The 24,556-nt window shown below is 37.3% G+C and overlaps 1 protein-coding gene and 1 long non-coding RNA gene across 2 annotated transcripts in view; both read left to right on the top strand.

Moving 5' to 3' along the window:
* nrxn2a (neurexin 2a) overlaps positions 1-24,556 on the top strand; it is a 431,583-nt gene that overhangs the window by 264,368 nt on the left and 142,659 nt on the right. The gene's annotated exons all lie outside the window — the stretch shown is intronic.
* Positions 1,369-4,202, top strand: LOC137013116 (uncharacterized). The gene is made up of 3 exons (XR_010893663.1): positions 1,369-2,082; positions 2,754-2,822; positions 3,229-4,202. It is a non-coding gene; the product is annotated as an uncharacterized lncRNA (long non-coding RNA).

The following is a 24,556-nucleotide window of genomic DNA, read 5'->3' as shown; positions in this document are numbered from 1 at the left end:
TATCTATCTATCTATCTATCTATCTATCTATCTATCTATCTATCTATCTATCTATCTATCTATCTATCTATCTATCAATATCTGTCTGTCTGTCTGTCTAATTTTCTTTTTTAGTAAATGTGAAAATAGTGTCTCTTTACTCATCTGTAAAGTTGGAAAGATGTTCTCTGATTGTGTCTCATTAAGAGAAGAAGTGAGAAAAGACCTGATGAATCTGCTTTTCACCCACACTCACCTCACATTGATTTAATGTGAAGTAATATTAAATGATGATGAATGGATGATGAAAAAAAAAACATTAAAATAAATAAAAAACAAAGAAACAGTGAAATTCACGGTAAAGAAAAAAAATGTATTTTGTACTTTTTTAATACACTAACAACCAGGTGGTGATGAGAAAGTCACATGATAAATCAAAGGTCAGCACTGGTAGCTTTTCCACAAGCTGAGAAGGTAAATGGAAATATATAGAAGGTGCAAAGTGTTATTCACACCAATACTAAACACCATCATGGTAACACACATGACAATAAAATAATGCAATAAACCTTCATTTAACAACATTAGATGCAACATAAAACCCTAATGTACATCACTGATAAGAAAAAACTACGAAGACATATAGTCGTATTAATGAAAACAAATCAAATGTTAAGTGTCATGCAGAGAATACTGGGAATGCCAATTAATTTTTTTTCACTGTAAATTAAACAATGACTTGTTCTTTTTCACTTCCAAAAACTGTAAATTTAACAGTATTTTACTGTAAAATTACATTAAATGTAAGGTTAGATCTATTACAGTTTTTCACCATACATAGTAAGCAAATTTACAGTTTTTACCATAGTCTTTTACAGTTAAAATCATAATAATTTTTTACAGTGTACTTAAGCCATACTAATTGTGCTCTGGGAGTTCCCTAAAGAAAAATATTTGGCAACACTGTAATAAGTGTGTTCATATTCGACGGCTCGGCCACATTTAAGCCATTCCCTGGCACAGCCTACGTTCTGTTAGCCGTGGGCTGTGTGTGGTTACTGTGGAGTGGGAACAGTATATCTAGTGCATCCATCATGCACACCCCCACAGTCCGGGCCTGGGAGGAATGGTATTTTAGTATCAGTATCAGACCCACTGCAGGTGCCTGATGAATGAACCCTCTGTGACGCTGGCTCTCTTCATCCCTCTTCCGGCACTCTTAGCATTAGCAGTGATCTGCTCAGACTGATTATGAATGAGTCTGCCCTGGCACTTAGCAATTGCCGTTCCCAACATGAGATGGATAGAATGTCTTCCACAGGTCAATGGCAAGATGTTGCCTCCGTTGGCGGAGAAACTCGGCCATGTTAACACTCTGAGGTCTAAAAACGCGCCGGCGCGTTTTGCAGTTTTTTTTTCACATTGCAGCAAAACAGACTTAAAATACTCCGTCATTTTTTGTCATAGAGACATAAGTAATATATCAATTGAAACTATAGAATGTCTTCTTTTTTTTGTGTACACTCACAATCAAAATAAAACTTTGTGCTTTTTAAAAATAAATAAAATATACAGGGTGTGCTGTCCTGCCGTCTCCGTCTCTGCAAACATCGTTCTAAAACGTCACTAAAAGTAACTAAAATAGATGGCTTATACATGCTACATGGACATGAGAGATATGTCTTTGGAAAGCTTTAAGTGTCTACTTTTAAACAAAACAAATAAATTCTAAAACAAATATTCTCCCTTTATGTAATCAGTATAAAAGTAAAGAGAGGTACTGTTTCTCCTGTCTGACCTAATTATCTTTAATGTGTGCCCGCCCACGCGCAGAGCGCTCTATTCATAAGATAATGTGCTGAGGCGATTTATGCAAACTGTAAACGCCCCTAACAGCGTCTTAAAAAGCATCAAGTTTCATCAGATTCATTCGCTGTCCTTCGCGTTTGGAAGATGGCACACTACACAGGTGAGCAGGCTCTTCAGATGGTCCTGGACAGTGAGGAAGTTCACTCTTTCCTCGGAAGAAGAACACGACTCTGACGATGAACGTCTGCATTTTGAAGAGCGACTTGATCCAGCTGAAGATACAGTTTCTGATGAGTAAGTGATTTAGTTTTACTTAAATTATTTGACGTGTTTTTTTTCTATATAAGCGTACATATATTTGCCTTATATTTACATCTATCTATATAACTATATATATAACTTTATCTCATAAAAACGCTTATAAATAGAATGCTTTTCTGTTGATATAGGGCCTACTTAAATTATTTATATAAGCGTACATCTATATTTGCCTTATATTTACTTCTATCTATCTATCTATCTATCTATCTATATATATATATATATATAACTTTATCTCATAAAAATGCTTATAAATAGAATGCTTTTCTGTTGATATACTCAAATTATTTGACGTGTTTTTTTTTTATATACAAGCGTACATCTATATTTGCCTTATATTTACATCTATCTATAAATATATATATAGCGTATCTAAGTACCGTATATGATAGGCGTGAATGTGCTAAAATATGCTTGGTTGTGAAATGCGCGAACATGTTGCTATTTGCTAAATGTGCTAACTGATATAGCAGACTGTAAACGTTTACACATTCGCACACTTTGTCCGGTAATGGCCAATTGACAGACATATACAGCATGCTTGTATACCTGTTACTTTCCTGTCAGTTATGCATAGCTAATGGTATGAGAGTATTATCTTATATGCTAATAATAACAGGGTTTTTTTTACATTTTTTTTTTAGGAATGTGGATCCATCACTCTCACATTCACCTGCAATTCCCACTAGGAGGGCACGCAGCAACACAGTTGAGTAAGTACACTTTTACCCACTATATGGTAGGCCTATATTGAAATCTGTAAGATTTTTCATGTTTTTAAAATAAGTTTTGCCTGCTCACCAAGGCTGCATTTATTCAATTAAAAATACAGTAAAAACAGTAATATTGTGAAATATTATTACAATTTAAAATAACTGTTTTCTATTTGAATATATTTCACAAAGTCGTTTATTCTTGTGATGTCCAGCATCATTACTCCAGTCTTCAGTGTCGCATGATCCTTCAGAAATCATTCTAATATGATGATTTGCAGCTCAAGAAACATTTATTGTTTACAATTGTTCAGAAATGTTTCATAAGTAGCAAATCATCATATTTGATGATAATATTTGATGATAATATTAATAAGATTCATATTTGATGATAATATATTTGCAGAGCTCTGTGGTGTGTCGTCACAGAAAGCAGCTCCAAAACGGACCAAAAGTGACCATGTACCGGTTCCAGGAGCAGAGCTGACATCAGATGCAAGGAATAATGCCACCGCTGGTCATCGGAACTGCATGCTTTGCAAAGTACAGCTTGGTAAAAAGCAAGACACACCTTGGAAATGCCAGGCATGTGACATTTACTTGTGTCTTCAGTTGAACTGTTTTCAAAAATGGCACACAGATGTGTGACTGTTCAGATTCTCTGTTCACCACCTCTCACTGACCATTGGGCTGCAAAGATTATCTATATGTGATCAAGCAGGTTATGTATAGGGTGTAAAAGTGGGCTTTTTTTTATAAACCTTACCTTTATTTGCCTGTATACACAAAAAATGTGCCTTTGACCCTAGTTTATATGTGGATTATATTGTTAACTTTATTTTAAATAAAAAAGAAAAAAAAACAATGATATGTCTTGTCTTTGCATTTTCTTAGTTGACTCAGTCACATTCCTGACTGAATGGCTCATTATGCGGCTCATTAGGGGCAGGGTCTTAATCTCCCCAGGTGTAAATCACTTCATTATTCATGAAGAGTCACACCTCTTCGCATATGGCCTACCTAAACAAAAAGTGTCTTAGAAATTTAAAATCAATACAATGTTTTATGTGTCAGAGTAGGGAGGATCATTTCCACATCATTTTGAAGCAAAAACTCTACACTAAAATATACAATTCTCAAAAGTCTTGTGAAAAAACATTTAGTATGCATTTTTAGGTATTGTTTCAGTTACTTTTTTTTTTTGTTTTTTCAATAACCACGCATAAACATTATTCCTTTAAAAACACAAACATGTACATACATGTTCCTCACATATTATGGTAGCCTAGTTTGTGCTGAATACAGTGTAATGACACTTTTGTCATTAATATGTTTATAACCAACTGATAAAAGCACAAATGTCAGGGCATGTCAAAACTTCTCCAGGGCCCAAAATCAGCCTCAGACTCCAGAGGGTTAAGGAAAAGACAGGCATCGTTTTTCTCCTCAGGCACTTGCTGCACTGCAGTGCAGTTATGTCTTGGTTAGTTTAGCTAGCGAGCGCGTGGGCCACTGTGGACAAGGCCATTACAGAGATGATTGCGGTTGTTTGGGCCGGGTTGTGTTTGTCACCTCGCCGCAATGTCAGTGGGCTGGATGATGTCCGGAGGGCGGCAGTGGAGACAGGTTGTCCAATCTGCTGCTTTTCAGCTGTGCTGAACTGGACTTCTGCTGGTCCGAAGCTGGCCCTCAGCTACACCTTCACCTGATTTACACATCACTGGACTACGCTGTTGGCTGAACCTGGCTGACAGACCCACCACACGCAGCCCTCGGCCATCCAACCCCTCCCTCCACTTACACAAACATAAATGTGTGAATCAGGTGCAGGCTGCTTTCCCAGCGGTAAATAAACACATATAAACTCACATAGCATCATATGGCTTGCTGGCTTGTTCACTTTACTGGACAGAATAGATTAGGCCTCAAATATGACGATTTCATCAGATTTGAGTCATCTCGATGTGAGAGAGTATATATCGGACCAACAGCTGAACATAAAAATAAGCCATTTTGCAAACATTTTCAGAAGAGTGGAAGCTGTTATGGAAGACCATCTCCATATTAATGTGCATAGGTTTGGAATTAAAAGCTATGAGCATTAAAGGGTTAGTTCACCCAAAAATGAAAATTATGTCATTTATTACTCACCCTCATGTTCTTCCACACCCATACGACCTTCGTTCATCTTCGGAACACAAATTAAGATATTTTTGATGAAATCCGATGGCTTAGTGGGGCCTCTATTGCCACTAAAACATAAAACATAAACAGTTCATGTGAGTACAGTGGTTCAACCTTAATGTTATGAAGCGACGTGAATACTTTTTGTGCACCAAAAAAATAAAAACAATAATGACTTTTCAACAATATCTAGTGATGTGCGATTTCAAAACACTGCTTCATGAAGCTTTTTTTGTTTCTAATCACTGGTTTGGAGCATCAAAGTCACGTGAAGAATTTGAAAGTGTTTCAAAATTTCAATAGTTCACATGACTCAGTTTGATATACGCAATCCGAACCACTAATTCGAAACAAAAGATTCGTAAAGCTTTGAAGCTTCATAAATCAGTGTTTTGAAATCACCCATCACTAGATATTGTTGAAAAGTTGTTATTTTTGTTTTGGTGCACAAAAAGTATTCTCATCACTTTATTTATTTATTTATTTATTTTTTAACTGAACTGGTACACTCCTTTTTTTTTTTTTTTTACATTATTACATGGTACACTTCCTTTTTATTGCATTACTTTCAATACACACTGCAAGCTTACATTCACAATTCAGGTAAACCACTTTTTATTGGAAAATGTGTGATTTATTACTTTGGGATGAAAAAAAAAAAATTAGGTTTATTACACGTTGCTGGACTTTTACATGTATCTTTGTAAACTGAATTATTACCATAGAGCAGGGCTGTCCAAACTCGGTCCTGGAGGGCCACTATCCTGCAGAGTTTAACTCCAACCCCAATTAAACACACCTGAACCAGCTAATTAAGGTCTAACTAGGCATACTAGAATCTTACAGGCAGGTGTTTTGGAGCTGGTTGGAGTGAAACTCTCCAGGACAGTGGCCCTCCAGGAACAAAGGCTGGACACCCCTGACATAGAGTACTAACCCCAGCCTCTATGGACCCATCATGCCTCTCTAAACAGCCTAACTACTTTCACACTCCTACATGAATGCTTTCATTCTCTTTTTTGATTGGTATTTTAATTTAAAAAGGATCTATTATGATTTATGTTTTATATTTTCAGCTTTCTTTAGTTTGTAAGTTGCTGAGCAAGGTCTGTTACAAAGTTACAAAGCACAAAATCCATTCCAAAGGGAATTGGATTTTTTCTCTATATCAGTGAACACTGTTTCTGAACTCCCTGAAATGCTTCGATTGTAGTCTTGAGTTTTGTTTCGGGAACGTACATCACAATCATCACATTCCTCATTAGCACACATCATATTCCTCATTTCAACAATTCCCGCCCAATACATATGCATAATAAAGGGGCAAGGCCTGGTTGAGTTGCATTAGTAGTGTGATGAAACTTGCAGTTGTCGTTAGGGGAGTGCCATTTCCCAAACACTCTCGAAACAGTTGACCAATCACAACACACTGGTCCAGCTGACCAACCAGAGAACATTGCGTTTTTTGGAAGGAGGGGCTTCATAGAGACAGGAACTAAATAGAGGAAAATGACATTGCAAATGACATGATTAATGACATTGCTGCAACAATGTAAAAATGTGAAAAATAATGTGTTTTTAGAGCATTCAAGCATGAAAACCTATTCTAGGTGACCACACAAACAAATTCAAGACTTTGTAAAAAGGCATAATGTGGCCTCTTTAAAATAAAAGCGTCTCCAGAGGTTGTCGGCTGTAGTCCCACTATGTCTGTAAAAACTAAATTAAAAAGCACCATAATATTAGACTCATTTTCTATAAGTCATGCCAAAGATCTTGGTCATTTTCTGTTTCAAATGATTAATCTTTCCCACTGTGACTATTTGAAGTAATTTTCCCTAGGTATAAAATTATGCAGTGTTTTATTCATTTAATTGTAGTCTATACTCTTTCTCTCTCTCTCTCTCTCTCTCTCTCTCTCTATATATATATATATAATATATATATATAATCTCATCCGACTCTTTGAAGAAGTTTTGGTCTACAGAAGGAGCATGAATCAATGGACTTTATCTGACAGCCCGATCATCTTTCTGTGCAGCAGTACGATGTGCTCTTGTAAACAGTGCGGAGAGTTTAAGAGTGAGTTTGGCTCTATCTTGGCTCAGCACCTGCCTTTGGCTGGTTTCAGATGCCTTCTTGAATTACTGAATGTTCCACATGAAAAGATTTAATCTCTCACCTCTAAGCGGATTCATTTAAGTAATTTGCTTATTAGATAATTCCAAGGGCTTTTCAGCAGTATTTGTGATCCACAGCAGTAAATTCAAATGATCAAGGAAGAGAAAATTTCAATTCACTGCCAATTGACTGGAACCTGCAGCCACTCCGTAAACATGCCTCCTCAAATTCTGGCATCGCTTATGGCATAAAAACCCAATTGAAAATTAGTCACATACATGTTTCATATCAAAACAAAAATGTGGATTTTTTTTTTAGTGTATTCAGAAATCACAATTTTGCTTTTCTTTTTGAAACCCAAAATAATTCAGATGATATAACGCAATATCTCATCACCTACGGACGAGTCCATGCACCCACCATAGAGCTTCCTTCTCAAATGCAACTTTCACAACGGCAATAGAACTGATCCTCCCTATATCCATAAAATTGGCTCAGTTATTTCAAGCTTAATCACATCAAGGGGTAAACGATGAGACGCAGCTTGCATATAGTATATAAACCTCCTCCCCCCTCAACCTAAGAGGATTATACAGCATCTGATAAGGCCGATGATGACAGTACAACCCTGGGTTATGAGCTCAGGATGTGACTGGCATAAGCAGAGGATGTTTAAGGCTCTGGGGATTCAATTTTTTTTTTTTTTTCTAATTTAAAGAAATTACTTTTATTTTGATGTTCCTCTTGTCTGGCTTAACGTTGTTGCAGCCAGAAAGCTTAGCGTTTGTGTATGTTTTTTTGATAGTCATGTTATTATCTGGCATTCAGCATTGCTCAGTTTATTTACACAAAAAGCGTACAAAAATGAATCATTCATATTTCGACATTTCATTTGACATGCACTGCTGTTCAAAAGTTTGGGATAGGTGAGATTTGTGAATGATTTTGAAAGAAATCTCTTATGCACACCATCCTATTTTGGACAGGACTTTTCTAAACTACATTTGAGTCACAATTCTAATTCCTGACGTCTAATTTCATGTTGGTTTGTATGGGACTAGCATTTCCGTGATTATTACAGAGGTGGGAGCGTGTATTTCTAGACATGTTATATGGTCCTACAACCTAAGGTGGTACATACTGAACAGAATTCATATCCTGGTTTTTATTCGTGTCAAATTAAATATTGAATCTGTCAAATTCCTTCACCAAAATTCACAGAAATGCACTGTGATTGGTGTCTCACTCTTTTTTAAAGCTTCAGCGGAGATGGTCCTTTAACACTGTGCCCTCAGATGTATCTGTCCGGTGTTGGCACTGAGAACAAGTGTGAGCTGTCCTAATTGAAATTAAAGCCTACTGCTCCTGGAGTGGATCCCACCCTGCCAAAGGGCTGGCTTTTGCACAGGTGGGCCTTTACAGTTCACATAATGGGAAGAAGTATTTCTGTCACAGATGGTTGGGTTCATTTCTAGTGGCACCTGGCCCCCAGACACACACACACACAGTCCCACCTACCTAAGTGCGTGCACATGCTCGTACAGTCTCTTCGCCCTTCTTGTGCCACCCACTATGAATGATGAGGCTCCTGGTGCACTGACACCATGTGGGCAGGCCTGCAGAACACATGGACAGCAGCATGCTGCTTCTCACACACTCCTCGCTGTATGCTCCCCAAGCAGATGAGGAACTATGTATGTCTGATTAGTGTGGATGGTTTCTTGTGCTACTGCCCTGTTATGCAGTGCTAGGCTCACATAGCAAGTGGTCTGTTATGTATGAGCAGTTTGTTTTTTTGTTTTTCTTCAGACAGTTACCCACTCAGGTTAATGTTTGTCAGAGTTGCTAAGTTTCTAAAAATAATAATAATTTAAATAATTTAAAAACGATTAAATATCACTTTTTTTTTTTTTTTTTGTCCAAAATCTAGCAAGCTACCAACATGGGCAGCAACCATAATGGAACCCCATTATTTGGAATGTCTACATTCGCAGTAAATCTATGTGCCACATAACTAGCACTCCATATATAGGGAGATGCAAATTGTCACCTTGGAATTACAAGGTTCTATCTGCATTCTGAGCAGTTTTGAGATGTTGAGCTTCAAAGTTTTTTGCATTCCATATAGCAAAAATGATATGAGGAGCAAGTGTGTATCAAACTACCACTGAAACCATTGAACATTTGAAACACTTATGATATATCAAAGCCTTGTTTACTGAAATCATGTGACTTTGGCAGTTTAAAACACGCTCCAAACAACTGAAACAAAAGATTTGTAAAGCTTTATGAAGCAGTGTTTTGAAATTGACCTTCACTAGATATTGTTGAATTAAGTACTTTTTTTATTTTATTTTATTTATTTATTTATTTATTTATTTTGCTTAATTTCTGGGCATTTTGCTGTCAATGGAGGCCTCACTGAGCCATCGGATTTTACGACATAAGGGTGAGTGATTAATGACAGAATTTTCATTTTTGGGTGAACTAACCCTTTAATGTCATAGTTTATACACTTTAATCTGGTATGTCATAGCGTAGAGCTTAACAGCTACATACAGCTCAATACAAGTACACAGGATGGATCAAGGTTAAAACATAACCTCCGTCGGATGACAATGACACGACTGGAATAAAGCAAACAGACTACAAAACACGAACCTATCCTTTAGTCTTGCCTCTTAATAGCGCTGCTGGCTAGTGTGGTGTCTATGAAAATAACTCTTCAGCAATAGCTAAAGCAAAACACAAAAAAAGACTGAAATTTCCTGGAATTTGAGCTGCTGTCATTAACAAGATCATAAATCAAATAGTCGATCATGAGGTTCCTAATAAACATTGCATTGTTTAATCTTCACTTAGTTTAACTTTGTAGATAGAACCTTTTTGTTTTCTAAAAAAACAAAAAAAAGTCCCAAAATGTACATAACTCAGTTTTGACAAAAATGTCAGACCATAAAATTCCAAGGGGATGAAATCACAGTTGATTTCAGTAATGGGATGTCAGCATTTTGCTAAGCTAACTATGTGAAACTAATAAAAAATACTATAAATAAAAATAAAATAAAATTGTTCAACTACATTAAACTATTTTATTGATATATGTGACAGTATTGAATGAAAGTTTAACTTTAGATAATGGAATGATACTCTAAGCATAAAAATATGCTATCGTTCAAAGGTTGGTAAGATCTTTATTGTTGTTGAAAAAAGTCTCTTATGTCCATCTAGCTGCACTTATTTGATCAAAAATAGCCTGTAGTAAAACAATAATATTGTAAAATATTATTACAATTTAAATGTTTTAATATATTGAAATAATATTTAAAATTATTGCTCCAGTCATCAGTGTCACATGAACCTTCAGAAATCGTTCTTATTTGGTGCTCAAGAAACATTTCTTATTATGATCAATGTTGAAAACGGTTGTATTGGTTAATATTTCATTAATTTTCCATTGTTTTTTAATGAAAAGAAAGTTAAAAATAATTTGAAATAGAAACCCTTTGTAACACAATTAATATCTTTAAAGGGATAGTTCACCCAAAAATGAAAATTCTGTCATCATTTAATCATCCTCAAGATGTAACAAACCTGCATGATTTTTTTTTTCTTTTTTTTTTCTGCTGAACACAAAAGAAGATATTTTGAAGAATATGGGTAACCAAACAGTTGACGCCCCATTGACTTCCATAGTATGTAAAAAATATAGTCAATATAGCTTGGGTGAACTATCCTTTTAATCCATTCTTACTAAAAGTATCAGTTTCTTAGAAAAATCTTACTAATCTCAAACTTTTGAATAGTAGTGCACACATATTTTCAGTACAGAGTGAAATGTTTACTTGTAATCAATTTTTCATTTTTCTCGCCCCATCCACCATCTTAGATTAATTTCAGTTGCAGTGCATTCTGGGATTGTCTGCTCTATGAAGGATTTGTCATACTGCCTTAGAATTTAGCCAAAACAAGGTATCATAGGGAGCAGCAAAAATAATCTTCTATTCTATTCTATTCTATTCTATTCTATTCTATTCTATTCTATTCTATTCTTTATTACCTTAAGGAAGAATTTCATATGCTTTGGATCTCATATCTTTTATACCATATATTTGTGCTAGTGCCAGGATCCAGATCCTATTGGTTTAATATTGTTTGCTTTAATATACTCTCTGCAGACAAGAGCAGAACTGGCTCAGGCAGAATTTGTTCTGATAAGCGAGAATCCACTAGTAGATGGCACTCGTGCCATTTCCTGAGTTCTTAATACCTTCCCCTTATCTTTGTGCCGCAGACAAAAGAAAAATATAGTCTGCGTTTTCATAAATCAAGACATAATATCTGATTTTTGAATAGAAGTCCTTTGTAATGGCAGAAATCTCAAACTTACCATGGCCAGATTAAAAGGCAATGCAATCTTCTTAACCTGTCAAACGATCTTTGCACTGCAGTGGTTTTGGATGAGTGCGCTTAGGTGCAGCCAGGCGTATATTCACACTGGGCTTCATCCCTTCCTCTAAAGAGCAATGTGAGGTGCTGTCTCTTTAAGTTGAATTAAATCCAGCAGATATCTCAACCGCGGGCCATTAGTTCCAGAGGAGGCAGGCATTATGAGTAATTATACCAAAACTGCCATTATTAATCCGGCCTCGTCTTCCCCGGGGGCTACTGCACAAATGTCTTGGGTGGAAATGCTCAGGATGCAGGAAAGTGCAGATGATGTCTCTCATCCTGTTGTTTATCCCCACACACTCATTACATTGTTGGTTTTATCATGAATTACACAATATTAAGGAATAAACTAGGCTCTTCAATAGCGTCTGAGATCGATCCTCCAGACCAACAGGGAATGTTACAATAAGCTAGTCATTAGTGTGTCAGCATAAACAACAACAACAACAACAACAAAAAAGCTGTGCTAACGTGGGCGACAGCATTTAAAGGTGAAGTGAGTCATTTCTGTGCTGCTATTGTCAGGAAATGGAATTGCAAAACTAATGTTTTCAAGCAGGTTTCCCAAACATTCCCTTCCTCTTCTTTGTTTGGGCAAAAAGATAGTCCTGTCCCAAAAGCGATTGGTTAAGCTAATGTTGCTACAAGTATGTTGGCTTAGTTGAGGAAATCAGCCTGGCTGTATAATTGGCTTGGTTACAGTTACCTCTACATATTAAACTTGGACAGAAAGTATATTTGTTTTCTTTTAAATGAGCACTTTTTACCAGGCTCACTTTTGTCCAAAAGTCCACCCCTTTGGACAACAAGACATAGTAAAATATCAGTTTCTGTCAGTTTTATAGCAGCAAAAGGAACACTGTGTTTACTTGCTACTCGCGAAATCCTATCATTGCCAATGTAACGATGGACAAAACATGATATTTCATTCATTTTTCAGGTTGATGTCCATAATATTATATCCATTTTAAAAATCTGTTGAGGGAAGCTATCTTTTTACAATTAAGGGAATTTTCCATAACAGCACTAAAACAATGTTCCTTGTTTACAAAAGTCCCTTTCAACGTAAAAGTCTCTTGCGACTGACTCATTCACTCGTAAAGTTTGCCGCCATCTAAAGGCGTATTAATGTAACTTTCGCTCAATCCATATTATGCACTAATGAACCCTTTCTCAATAGCAAATACAACATATGAAGAGTTCAGATGCAAAACCCTCTAAATCCATCAGACTTCTTTTCTTTAATATTAGCATTTTTTACCAGGCTTTTACGATCAAGTTCAGGAGTTTCATTTTAAAGGTAATGATAAGGTTATTAGCTAGTGAATAAAATGACTTTTTTTCAAAAATGTCACTCTAGACAATTTATTGTTTTTTAACAAGTTAAATTTTCTTTTGCATCAAAACCAGCTAAATCCACTTGTGCTTTTTTTTGCAAAAACCTCTAAATCCACCTATTTGGGACAAGACATGGTAAATAAAATTTTTTTAAGTGATAAGTGCTCTCATCTTTTTCAGGGTTTTTAGTTGCATCTTTAGTGATTTTTCAACAAATCACTAAAGATGCAACTAAAAACCCTGAAAAAAGATGAGAGCACTTATCACTTAAAAACTAAACAGTAGACAAACCTCTTTACACAGGGATCTAACACGTCTCTTCTATTCAGCCTCCACTTTTTGCCTCCTCCATTTATATGGCACAGCTTCCATATGAGACAGAAGAATAGCATATTTTTTGACTTTGTCTTTGGCGAAATAGAGCTGTGGTTTGATGTATAATAAATCTGATTCCTTTAAAGTAACGGCACTGCACGAAGAACTGTTATGAGTGCATGATACAATTGCGACGAAGCCATTTCCACTGTAAGCTATTTTGCCTTATGACAGGAGGAGTTTTGAGGTAAATAACGTTTTCTTCTGCCATTCAATATTAGTAGGACAGGCTGATCCATTTCATCGTACTCCATCTTTTATTTTAAAAATCTCAATCTGAATCTGACTCTAAAAAAATCTCCTCAGCACGCCGCAATATTGAAACCGCTCGGAATCATATGATTCGATTCGCGCCTTCTGATTGGTTCTCGGAATATAGCGGCTTTTGCTGCCAAAGGGAAGTGGCGTCTAGAGGCTTTTGCCAACAAACCGATATTTCTGAATGGGCTGACGCTGCGATTTAGAGGATTTGTTTTTTTTGTTTTTTTGAGGATTTGCACATGATTTGTTGAACGTGTACTACGTACCGTAAGTATTCGTTCAATGTCATTATCTCATTTTTGACAGAGATGGCGTTTAGCGGCTTTTGCATCTGAACTCTTCATATTATTTATATAATATAATATTTATTAAACAACAATCTTTAAATTAACAACAATAGCCATTATAAATGACAATAGGAAATAAACACAATTGTTCTCAGGAACAAGTAATACATTAATAAGACCAAAGATTGCCCTTTTATGTAGCCAAAATTAATTATATCTCATGTTTAACCATTATAAAAGACATCTGCAAATCCCCTAAGCACGGGCCGAGATGAAGCTGTTCTCGGCGGGTACACGAGCACAGAACAGAACAGTCACATATTTTAGGTTGAAACAACTACATTCTCAACTAAAAAACTCTTAAAACTACAGTTCATGGTACAAGAAGTATGGTGAATTTGCTCAACTGCCATAACAGCCACTTGAAGCAGAGTGATACAAATGGTGAAACGTTTCCCATGGCGATACTGGTAGAATATCGCGTGGCTGGAAAGACCTCTCAGCCAATCATTTACATTTACATTTACATTTAGTCATTTAGCAGACGCTTTTATCCAAAGCGACTTACAAATGAGAGTAGTAGAATCAATTAAATCAACATGAGAACAACAGTGTATAAGTGCTGAGTGAAGTCACAGTTATGTCAGTAAAGTGCTCATAGCGATTTTTTTTTTTTTTTTTTTTTTTTTTTTTTCTTTTAAATAAATAAATACACAGATAGGAGAAGAATATTAGTCAAGGTAAGTGCTACTACTACTGGGTCAAGTTCGCAAATCAGAACGAACAGTTGTATAAACAGCCTACTCGTGTGATATTGTTCATATATACAGTATATGAGCAATGTAATGTTTTCAGACACTTAAGGAGTGTTATTTATGATTATATGTATTACAGTTTAAATTCATATTAAATGCAGTTAGTTGAACTTGAAAGTGATTTTTTGACCCACATAACGGGGGAAAAAATACCATGGAAGTAAATGGGGCCCATCAACTGTTTGGTTACCGACATTCTTCAAAATATCATCTTTTGTGTTCAGCAGAAGAAAGAAATTCATACAGGTTTGGGAGAACTTAAGGGTGAGTAAATTATGACAGAATTTTCATTTTTGGGTGAACTATCCCTTTAAGTAGTACTTAATACACCTTTATATGTAATTTCTTAATTATATATAATAATTAAGAGGGGGAGTGAATTGCCCCTTTAAAATGAAATTCTTACACACAGCAAAAAATATGTGTTGGTAAAAGTGGACAGTGTTCTGCTGGGCTGTTTTGTTTATTCCTCCACCTAAAGAGTCTGCTAACAGCAGTGTATTCTAATACCATAAGTGTATCAGGTTCTAAAGCCAACACAATGGACATGATTGGTGCTTCGCCTCCTGGTGAGCACCTTTATCACATGGTTTCTGTGCCCCTTTTCAACCCTCTGACTCAACCCTCTGAGCAGGGCAGCATGCTGTGTGGAGAGAAGAAGGCCAAGAGCTTAGACTGCCTGGTGGCAGATGGTTAAACTCAGGGACGCCTCGCACCCAGAAGCGTGCGCAGCCCAGATATCATCATCTCTTATCGTGCTAAGCAACCCCAGGGTTGGCAAATTGATTAATACCAGCCTTTCATCTCAGAAAACCCTCATGAAGATATCATCGCCGCTGAGGAGAATGTCCCCAATCCACCAGACTGACAATGGATGACACCTCTTATAAATTACTGGCACCCTAATTCCACTTCAGCCTTCATCATCATCAGTCTTTAAGGTTATCTAGGCCTCATTACACAACCGGAGCTGCATGTGTCTCTCCACCTCTAGATAGAAAATGGCGACTAACATCATTGATTATTTCTCGACGCTGCATCCCAGATCCTTTGGTATGGATGTTTTTTCGTGTCACCTGATCTCAAGGTTATCTCCTGTGTATCTCCAGCTCTCGGTCTGCAGAGAAATAAGAATCGATTACAGTGGGACGGGCATCTCTCTCGGCCTGCCCTCGGGCTAAATCTCGACAAACAGGGCTATGTGTTCATTTGAGCAGAGTCAACAGTGTGGCTGACTATGGCCGTTAGCCGCACCTGACGTAGATTTACAGACTTGGCCACTGTTTTCCATGACACAGAGTTGCCCCCTCCTCTTCTCCATTCTGTTCAATCAACCCAGCTCATTGGCGGCAGCCAGCCCCCCTCGTTCCCTCCCTGTGTCTGAGTAATGGCCTGCTTCTCCCCTCCTGTCACCATGAAAGGTGGCTCTGGCTCTTTGCTGTTCGGCCTTTTTTTCCACGCATGTCCTTTCAACCGGCAAGGCAATCCCAACTGAGATCTCTATCCTGGGTGATTTATCTGATGTATGGAGCATAGATTCAGTCCATCTCTCTCTATCTCTCTTTCTCCCATACTTTGATAGAACGATCAGCATTTGTAGTGTCCATACATTTTTACTGATCAAAAACTTCTGCTTTAACTAGTAACACCATTAAGGATCCTATTGCTTGGCAAGTACAGTTTTCACTGGCGTTTTAATAGATTTTCTATTATCTATCTATCTATCTATCTATCTATCTATCTATCTATCTATCTATCTATCTATCTATCTATCTATCTATCTATCTATCTATCTATCTATCTATCTATCTATCTATCTATCTATCTATCTATCTATTTTTAAAGGTGCCATAGAATTTAAAATTGAATTTACCTTGGAATAGTTGAATAACAAGAGTTCAGTACATGGAAATGACATACAGTGAGTCTCAAACACCATTGTTTCCTCCTTCTTATGTAAATCTCATTTGTTTAAAAGACCTCAGAAGAACAGGCGAATCTCAACATAACACTGACTGTTACGCAACAGTCAGGGTCATTAATATGTACGCCCCCAATATTTGCATATGCCAGCTCATGTTCAAGGCATTAGACAAGGGCAGGACATCTGGATGTGCACAGCTGAATCATCAGATGTTATGCAGGTAAGCAAGCAAGAACAATAGCCAAAAATGGCAGATGAAGCAATAATAACTGACATGATCCATGATTACATTATATTTTTTGTGATATTTGTAAATTGTCTTTCTAAATGTTTTGTTAGCATTTTGCTAATGTACTGTTAAATGTGGTTAAAGTTAACATCGTTTCTTACTGTATTCACGGAGACAAGAGAGCCATCGCTGTTTTCATTTTTAAACACTTGCAGTCTGTATAATTCATAAACACATCTTCATTCTTTATAAATCTCTCCAACAGTGTGTAATGTTAGCTTTAGCCTGTTAGCCATAGAGCACAGCCTCAAACTAATTCAGAATCTAATGTAAACATCTAAATAAATACTATACTCACATGACCCGATGCATGCATGCAGTATGCATGACGAACACTTTGTAAAGATCCATTTTGAGGGTTATATTGGATGTGTGAACTTTGTTTATGCTGTTTAAGGCAGTCGCGAGCTCAGTGACGGGGAACACGAGGATTTAAAGGGGCTGCAGCCTGAATTAGCGCATATTTAATGATGCCCCAAAACAGGCAGTTAAAAAAATTAATAAAAAAATCTATGGGCTAAACTTCACAAACACATTCAGGGTACACCTTAGACTTGTATTTAGGGATGTCCTGATCATGTTTTTTTGCCCTCGAGTCCGAGTTCGAGTCATTTGATTTTGAGTATCTACCGATACCGAGTCCCGATCCGATACTTCTATAATACATGAAAAAGAATAAAGAATAGCGAAAAAACAGATCCAGGAACAGTGCTTTTCAGGTTTTTCAGGTATCTAACAGTCGTTTTCACTTACAGAAAATGGATAAAGTAATCAAATATAAAATATCACTGCATATTATCTTTACTGTATAAAATAAATAAAGATTAATCATTATTGAAGTTACAAAAACTATTCAGTCAAGAGCAGTGAGTGATTTCTTTGTTATTTGTTGTTTGATTTAACATTAAATACAGGCAGCAGGAATAGTTTTTTTCCCTTTAAGACATGCACAATCCAGTACATATACTGTTCCACATGTGCTGTCTTTCTCGACTAATATACGTTCACTTAAGACATAACCGACTATGTTTGCTAGGATACTCGCTAAGACGGGCATTTTGAAATAATTTTTGTATGAATTTGTCCGCTGAAGCGCAAGACGTGAAAGAGAACTCAGTATTTGCTCGCTGACTGAAATAAGCCTGTGCGCGCTTCGGATGAGCGCACACAAATCTTCTCACAGTGCGTGCGAGTTCTCTTTCGCGTCTTGTTCTGTTTAAATCAGCAAGGCTTAAATTAGTTTGTTTAAACACAGACAGCGTGTGCTGTTCAGGTCTCACCTGTATCAACTCCCGGGTGATGACGGCGTAAATGACTGGACATTAGAGCAGACGGCACTCGCAGTTAACAGTTTACAAAGAGTGACTGTTTTGTCCACGCTTTATGATTATCGTTGTTGTAACGTTTTGCGCATCCATCGACTGAAACGTACATTATTTGAACTCTGTCTGTCTGTTTTCCACGTTGCTATTTTAAACAAACCATACGGTACTGTTCGATTTTTTTAATGTGAACTGTTGCACCCCTAATACATATACGTCCGATTCCGATCAAGTCTGAAACCACGTGATCGGGCCCGATTTCCGATCACATGATCGGATCTGGACATCCCTACTTGTATTACATCTTGTGAAAAAAACATTCTAGGGTACCTTTTAACTATTTTAACTCTGTTTTATCTATTTTAATGGATATAGCACAGATATGGCAAATGTAAAATAGTCCTATCGTGTGTATTTTGCTTGTTCAGAAGTTTGTCATAGAACACACACATGCATGTATTTGCACAAATACACTGTTTATACATTCTGTATGCATATTTGTTGCACAATTGATGAACTTTACTGTTATTGAACTGAACTGAATCAATAAAGCAACTGACATCTGAGCTGTATAATGACACTATTGGCATGTTAGAGCTGCTTTACAGCAGAGTTTGAATTTGTCATTGTGAATCTGCTTTGAAACCATCTGTATTGCATAAAGTGCTAACGAAATAAAGGTGACTTGACTTGTATGCATATTCAGTATATATTTACAAAACAGAAACAGAACAATTGAGTTTGGACGATGAGTTTTGAACACAGTGTGTAATGTAGAAAACTGTGTTTGGTGTTTTGCAAAAAGTTTTTATTATTTTTATTATTATGTATGTGTGTATGTGTGTGTGTGTGTGTGTGTGTGTGTGTGTGTGTGTGTGTGTGTGTGTGTGTGTGTGTGTGTGTGTGTGTGTGTGTGTGTGTATATATGATATGATATGATATGATATGATATGATATAGCACTTTATTGTCAGATGAGTCCCTTAAACATCAACATGCACTTGATCCACAGAAAACAAATTACAATAAAACTCATTATACATTATTAAACATTATACACTACACTCCCTTAAACATTATATTACACCTATATACACAGATAATATATTATATAACTCCAAATTTGAACTCATCAGCCTTTAGTCAAACTTATGTGAATTCATTTGAATATCTGTCTAACCCTTTGTAGTAAATTATTCTGTATGAATCAACACCTATTTTAATATAAAAAGCTGAACAAATGAGTGTGGAATTAAGTCGTTTAGAAAATATGAGAGAAAGACAGCGGCAGGCATTTGCCATCAAATTTTGTGTGGTACTAAATTATTCATCAAGATCGGGAACCAACTACTGCTATCTTGGTCGCAGGGGGGTGGGTTGCATCTGGCACCAGCAAGACTTTTCAGATTTCCTGAGTGTGATTTCCACATTGGTGAAAATAGCCCACTTGTAAAATGCAGAAACACCATTTCAAATCTCTCTCTTTCTTCAGCACTTTCATTTATCACTGGAGGAATACACAGCATCTAGTCTCACTGGTCAAGTTCTGCAGTGTGGGGCTGATGCGTTTCAGATTCTGTGGTTAGCGTGCGCAGCACCCTGAATTTGTATTCCTGGTTGCGTGTGTGCCGTGCAACTGATTCTTTTTTCTTCTCCATCTTTTGGCTTCTTTCTATGTCTGCATGTGTGCTTATGCACTACGATCGCCCGCTCCCTGATCACCCCTCCCTTCTCTTCCTCTCTTTCCTCAGACACACACTGCACCGCTCTCCTCTCCTTCTCTCTCTCTCTCTTTCTCTCCATCTCTGTAGCAGTCTCTGGTTGAGCATCCAGAAGGAGGACCGTGCGTCCTGCACCTCACGCTTGCTGCAAGCAACGCTTGTTGTTTCTGTGGGGTTTTTTCTCAGTCTTTGCTCTCGGTCCCATCAATCCCGGGAGAAGAGCTATCGAGGATCGCAAGGAACCTAATTGAATTAGCATGCATTTCAACACAGCGGCGCATGTACGGATTTTGGTCATCCACGCTTCGGCTGCGAGGGGCATTTAGCTGGTAACACTGTCAGACTAAGCACATTAGCAAGTGAATGCTTATTGGAAAAGAGGAGCGAAAAGGGAAAAGAGGGATAACATGCGGTGCTAATCGATACGGTGTTCGCATCAGAGGCAGAGACGAGAATCCAAGAGAGGGATCCAGGATGGTGCTGGAAAACTGATCCAGCTTCCACTTCAAGAGGGAGCGCACAGCAGAGAAGCTTTGCGTTGCGTCTGCAGCCGGCTTTATTTATTTATTTGCTGCTTTTTCCCTCTACCATGCTGCAGCAGAAGTCTCTCTTTCTCTCTCGACTGTGAAAAGGAAACGTGAGCGCTCCATCGCCTTCATCGCGCCTGGGTCAGTCTCATTCTTTCTGTTTCCTCCTTTCTCTGTTTCCTGTCATCTTTTAATCAGTATTAGAATAATCCATTAGCCACCGGGATGTATCTTATCTCCTCTTGCGCGATAGAGGAGCTGCCCTCTGAGGGAGAGTGGTCTAAATAGCGTGTAAGCCGTACCTGAGGCTGGGAACTCGAAGGGAGACGCCTCCCGGCATCTCGTCCACCTGGAGCATTTCTCCTCTCTTCAATTAAGTCGCAAGATCTGCATCCAGAAATATTGATCCATGCGGCCGTGATTAGAAAGCTTTTAGGAGTTGCAGCGCAGATGATTATCGACTCGATTGAGCCTGCCCTCCTTCTCTTCGCAGACAAGCTCCCTTGTTTGGGTTTTTTTTTTTTTTTTTTTTTGAAGTCATCGAGCGTGAAAGCCAGGAGGAACTGCCCAATTGTTTTTTTCCCCCTTTGGTTTTTTTGAAGCCATACTTGAAAGGAATTTCTTCTTTTTGAGGATTTTATCGTCTCTTTGGAAGCCTACTGTGAATGCCTTGGGGCTTTGGGTAGCATTGGGGGTTTTTTTCTGCATCATTTACTTGACCCGTGGATAATGATTGACATGGGCAACGCTCTCTGAGATGTACTCTTTCCAACGGGTGGGACAAATGGGGTGTGGAAGGGCCTACGCTGGGCCTTCTTGCCCCAAGCTGGAGGTGGTGTTGCTGGGCTGGGAGTGTGGCGGAGGTAACTGGCTGGGCCTCGGCTCTTGGTGGAGACTGGCATTATCTCTGGCCTTGTTGGCCTCGGTGCCGGACAGATCGGCCAGTGCCCGTGTGTCTTCCAGCCTGAGCACCACACACCATGTCCATCACTTCCATAACAAGCATGGTACTGTACCCATCGCCATCAACAGGATGCCCTTTCTCACGAGAGGAGGCCACGGTAAGCCCTCACCATTTATTCAGCATTTCCTCTTTATCGATCAGGTTGCTCTAACCCAATGGTTCTAAAAAGCTTTGATTTGATTAAGGGGAATTATTACACTGGAAAGCCGGCTGTTGCTACAGCACACTGATATGTGTGCGCATGCCCTGAGTTTTGCTTAGTACATCACGTGCACGCTTTGATCTGTGCTTTAATAGATCACATGGGGAGTGGCCTTGTGCTCTTTGCGCTCACTGCAGATTTAGAGGAAGGATGGGTTTGTTGGATAAAAGTGTGGGCCAGATGTGCTTCTTTTTATCTCCTGCCACACAATTGCTCCTTGCCAGGCATCTTTTTTGACACCTTTGTCAATCAAAGATTGTGTGCAGCATTGACAAACTGTCTTCCTGCTGAGCTCTAGCATATGTTGAGTGTCCAGTGAGCTTGTCATATTCCAGTGATAATACTCAAAGTTGAATAGCTGGCTTTAATCAGGCTTTAATCACATGCTAGAGTTTCTAGCTGCTTAAGCATTTATTTTTGTGCTTTTTGGATTATGCTTTAGGTCCTGCATCTTCTTTGATAGATCATTTAAAAATAATAATAGGACATTTAAAAATATATAATTGAAATAATTAATAATAATGATGAGGATTATTATTATTAATAGGTATCACTTTAGTTTAGGGTCCCATTCTCACTATTATTATTAGCATGCATATTGCTTATTTGCATGCATATTACTAAGATATTGGCTGTTTATTAGCACATATTAATGCCTTATTCTTTCTGACCATATTCTACATCCCTTAACCCAATACCTAAACTTAACAACTACTTTACTAACTATTAATAAGCAGTAAATTAAATTAGGAGTTTATTGAGGAAAAAAAGTTAATAGTTTACATGTGTTCCCTATACTAAAATGTTACCCAAAATTCATAGTTAATAGTTAATAGTGAGAATTGGACCCTAATCTGAAGTGTGACCTAATAATAATAATAATAATAATAATCTCAATAAATAAATCACAACAAAAACTATTTTACTAACAAAAACTTTGTTCTAACAAGTTATGCATGCACGTGTGTGTGTGTGTCTGTGTGTATGTATAACAACAACACATGCTTCTTGATCACCAAATCATCATATTAGAATGATTTCTGAAGGATCATGTGACACTGAAGGCTGGAATAATGATGAAGACTGAAGTAATAATGCTGAAAATTCAGCTTTGCATCACATGAATAAATTCGATTTTAAAATATAGCATAATAGAAAATAGTTATTTTAAATTGTAATAATATTTTTTTTTTTTTAAATTACTGCTTTACTGTAATTTTGATAAAATATTAGGGGTGGTTTTCTATTCCAATGTGCTACTTTTCCATTGTTTTTCTATGTGTAAACGTGTGAGATTGACGTGTATGACCTTTACGCTTATGTTTCACAACTTTTGCAGCACCTCGCATATGAGCGCCAAGATTTTCGACTTTTACACACAGCGCCACTCATCAATGTCAGTTCAAAAAACAGTGGACCAATCAGAAGAACTCGAAGGCTGTTTGCGTATTTCTATTATTTACATTATTGTCGTTATTACATAACGTCTTAAAAGCGCTTCTCGAGACCCTCGTGTTCTGCACTGCGCGTTTGTAGATGCAAAGATGCGTTCTGTGTGAACGAGCCCTTAGTGAGCATTAGAAACTTATTTCATAAGCATTAAACAAATCTTACAGACCCCAAACTTTAGTGTATATATTTAATTGACTTTTTTCAAGTCAAATACAGATGTCATTAGTCACACAAGGCTTTTTTCACACTGCTCATTTTCTCAAGTTTCTCAGAAACTTGGCTTTGCTACTCCTCAAACCAGTATTGAATGAAATAAAGCAGCTTAACAGAGCTCAGTGTTGTCACATCTGCATGAACTCAAAGCGGTCAGTGTAGATCTTCTTTATTGCTGCAGACAGAGGAACAAAGCTGCTAATTAATCAAGTCATCTGTTAGACTTTATTGTTGATTATTATAATAAAAGTATTATTATTGTATTTCAGCACTCTAGTGATGTATCTTGGCTATTCATCCAGAATTATCATTTGTATAACGCAATTTAAGTCCTGTTCACGCCAAGTCCAAATTAATGTCTTTGAGAGTATAATATATTTAATCACACCAAAACTGTTTACATTTCTAGTGCTGACTAGTACTAAAAAAAGACAAAATGTAACCCTTAAATGCATACCTCGGGTCTTTAGTGACCCGGGACTTCATTCACTACCCTCCTCCTCATTCATTTTTTAAAGTTAGACATCAATCTTCTTGGTATTCCTCAAACAATTCATTATAAAGAATATAACAAAAAAAAAATCATAAAATTATAAAAGAATGCCTATTTTTGTATTCATTTTTTGTAAAAATTGTATAGGGTCGCTAAGGACCCGAGGTGTGTATGAGTGTATGTATGTTTTTTTCTGCACAACAATAATTGAATCTTAGATGACGGAATAAGTGCAATTCACCTTTATTCCACAAGGTGGCAATGTCTGATACACAATGCTGAAGTGACGACTCATTCAGACAGAAAACAAAATAATAAGAAAAACATGAAATGGCTCAGAGATTTACTGCAGAGCAAGTACTGAACGCAATCAAATATGACTGTAACTGTTACTGGATAGATCTGGTGAAGCTGTTAGCGAAGATGTTGACAATTATATAGTTTATAGAATATGTTTGAGATTGCGAATGGGCTCATATTCGTGACTTCAAACATAAAACTAGTACATTATTTGCTGAATTTACTGGGAAATGAGCTCTGACGAGGACAGTGATGATGGCATAAAACATCTGCCCAAACGGAGCCCTTTCAAGCTCCAAAAGGTAACAAAATATGCTTTATTTTATTCTTCTGTAATTGTTACTCTAATATCAGAGGATTTTTATATTATCGTGACAGGTAGAGATCCTTCTGTGTTAGATATAGATCCGGGTCGATAAAGACCCGAATATGTAAAAATGATTGGCGAAACAGTCATGCATTTAAGGTTTAACAAAACTGAGACTCCGGATAAGA

Source organism: Chanodichthys erythropterus, chromosome 22 (genome assembly GCF_024489055.1).
Source record: "Chanodichthys erythropterus isolate Z2021 chromosome 22, ASM2448905v1, whole genome shotgun sequence".
NCBI classification, from domain to species: domain Eukaryota; kingdom Metazoa; phylum Chordata; class Actinopteri; order Cypriniformes; family Xenocyprididae; genus Chanodichthys; species Chanodichthys erythropterus.
The sequence above is the reverse complement of the archived record's forward strand: the minus strand, read 5'-3'. Positions and strand labels throughout refer to the sequence as shown.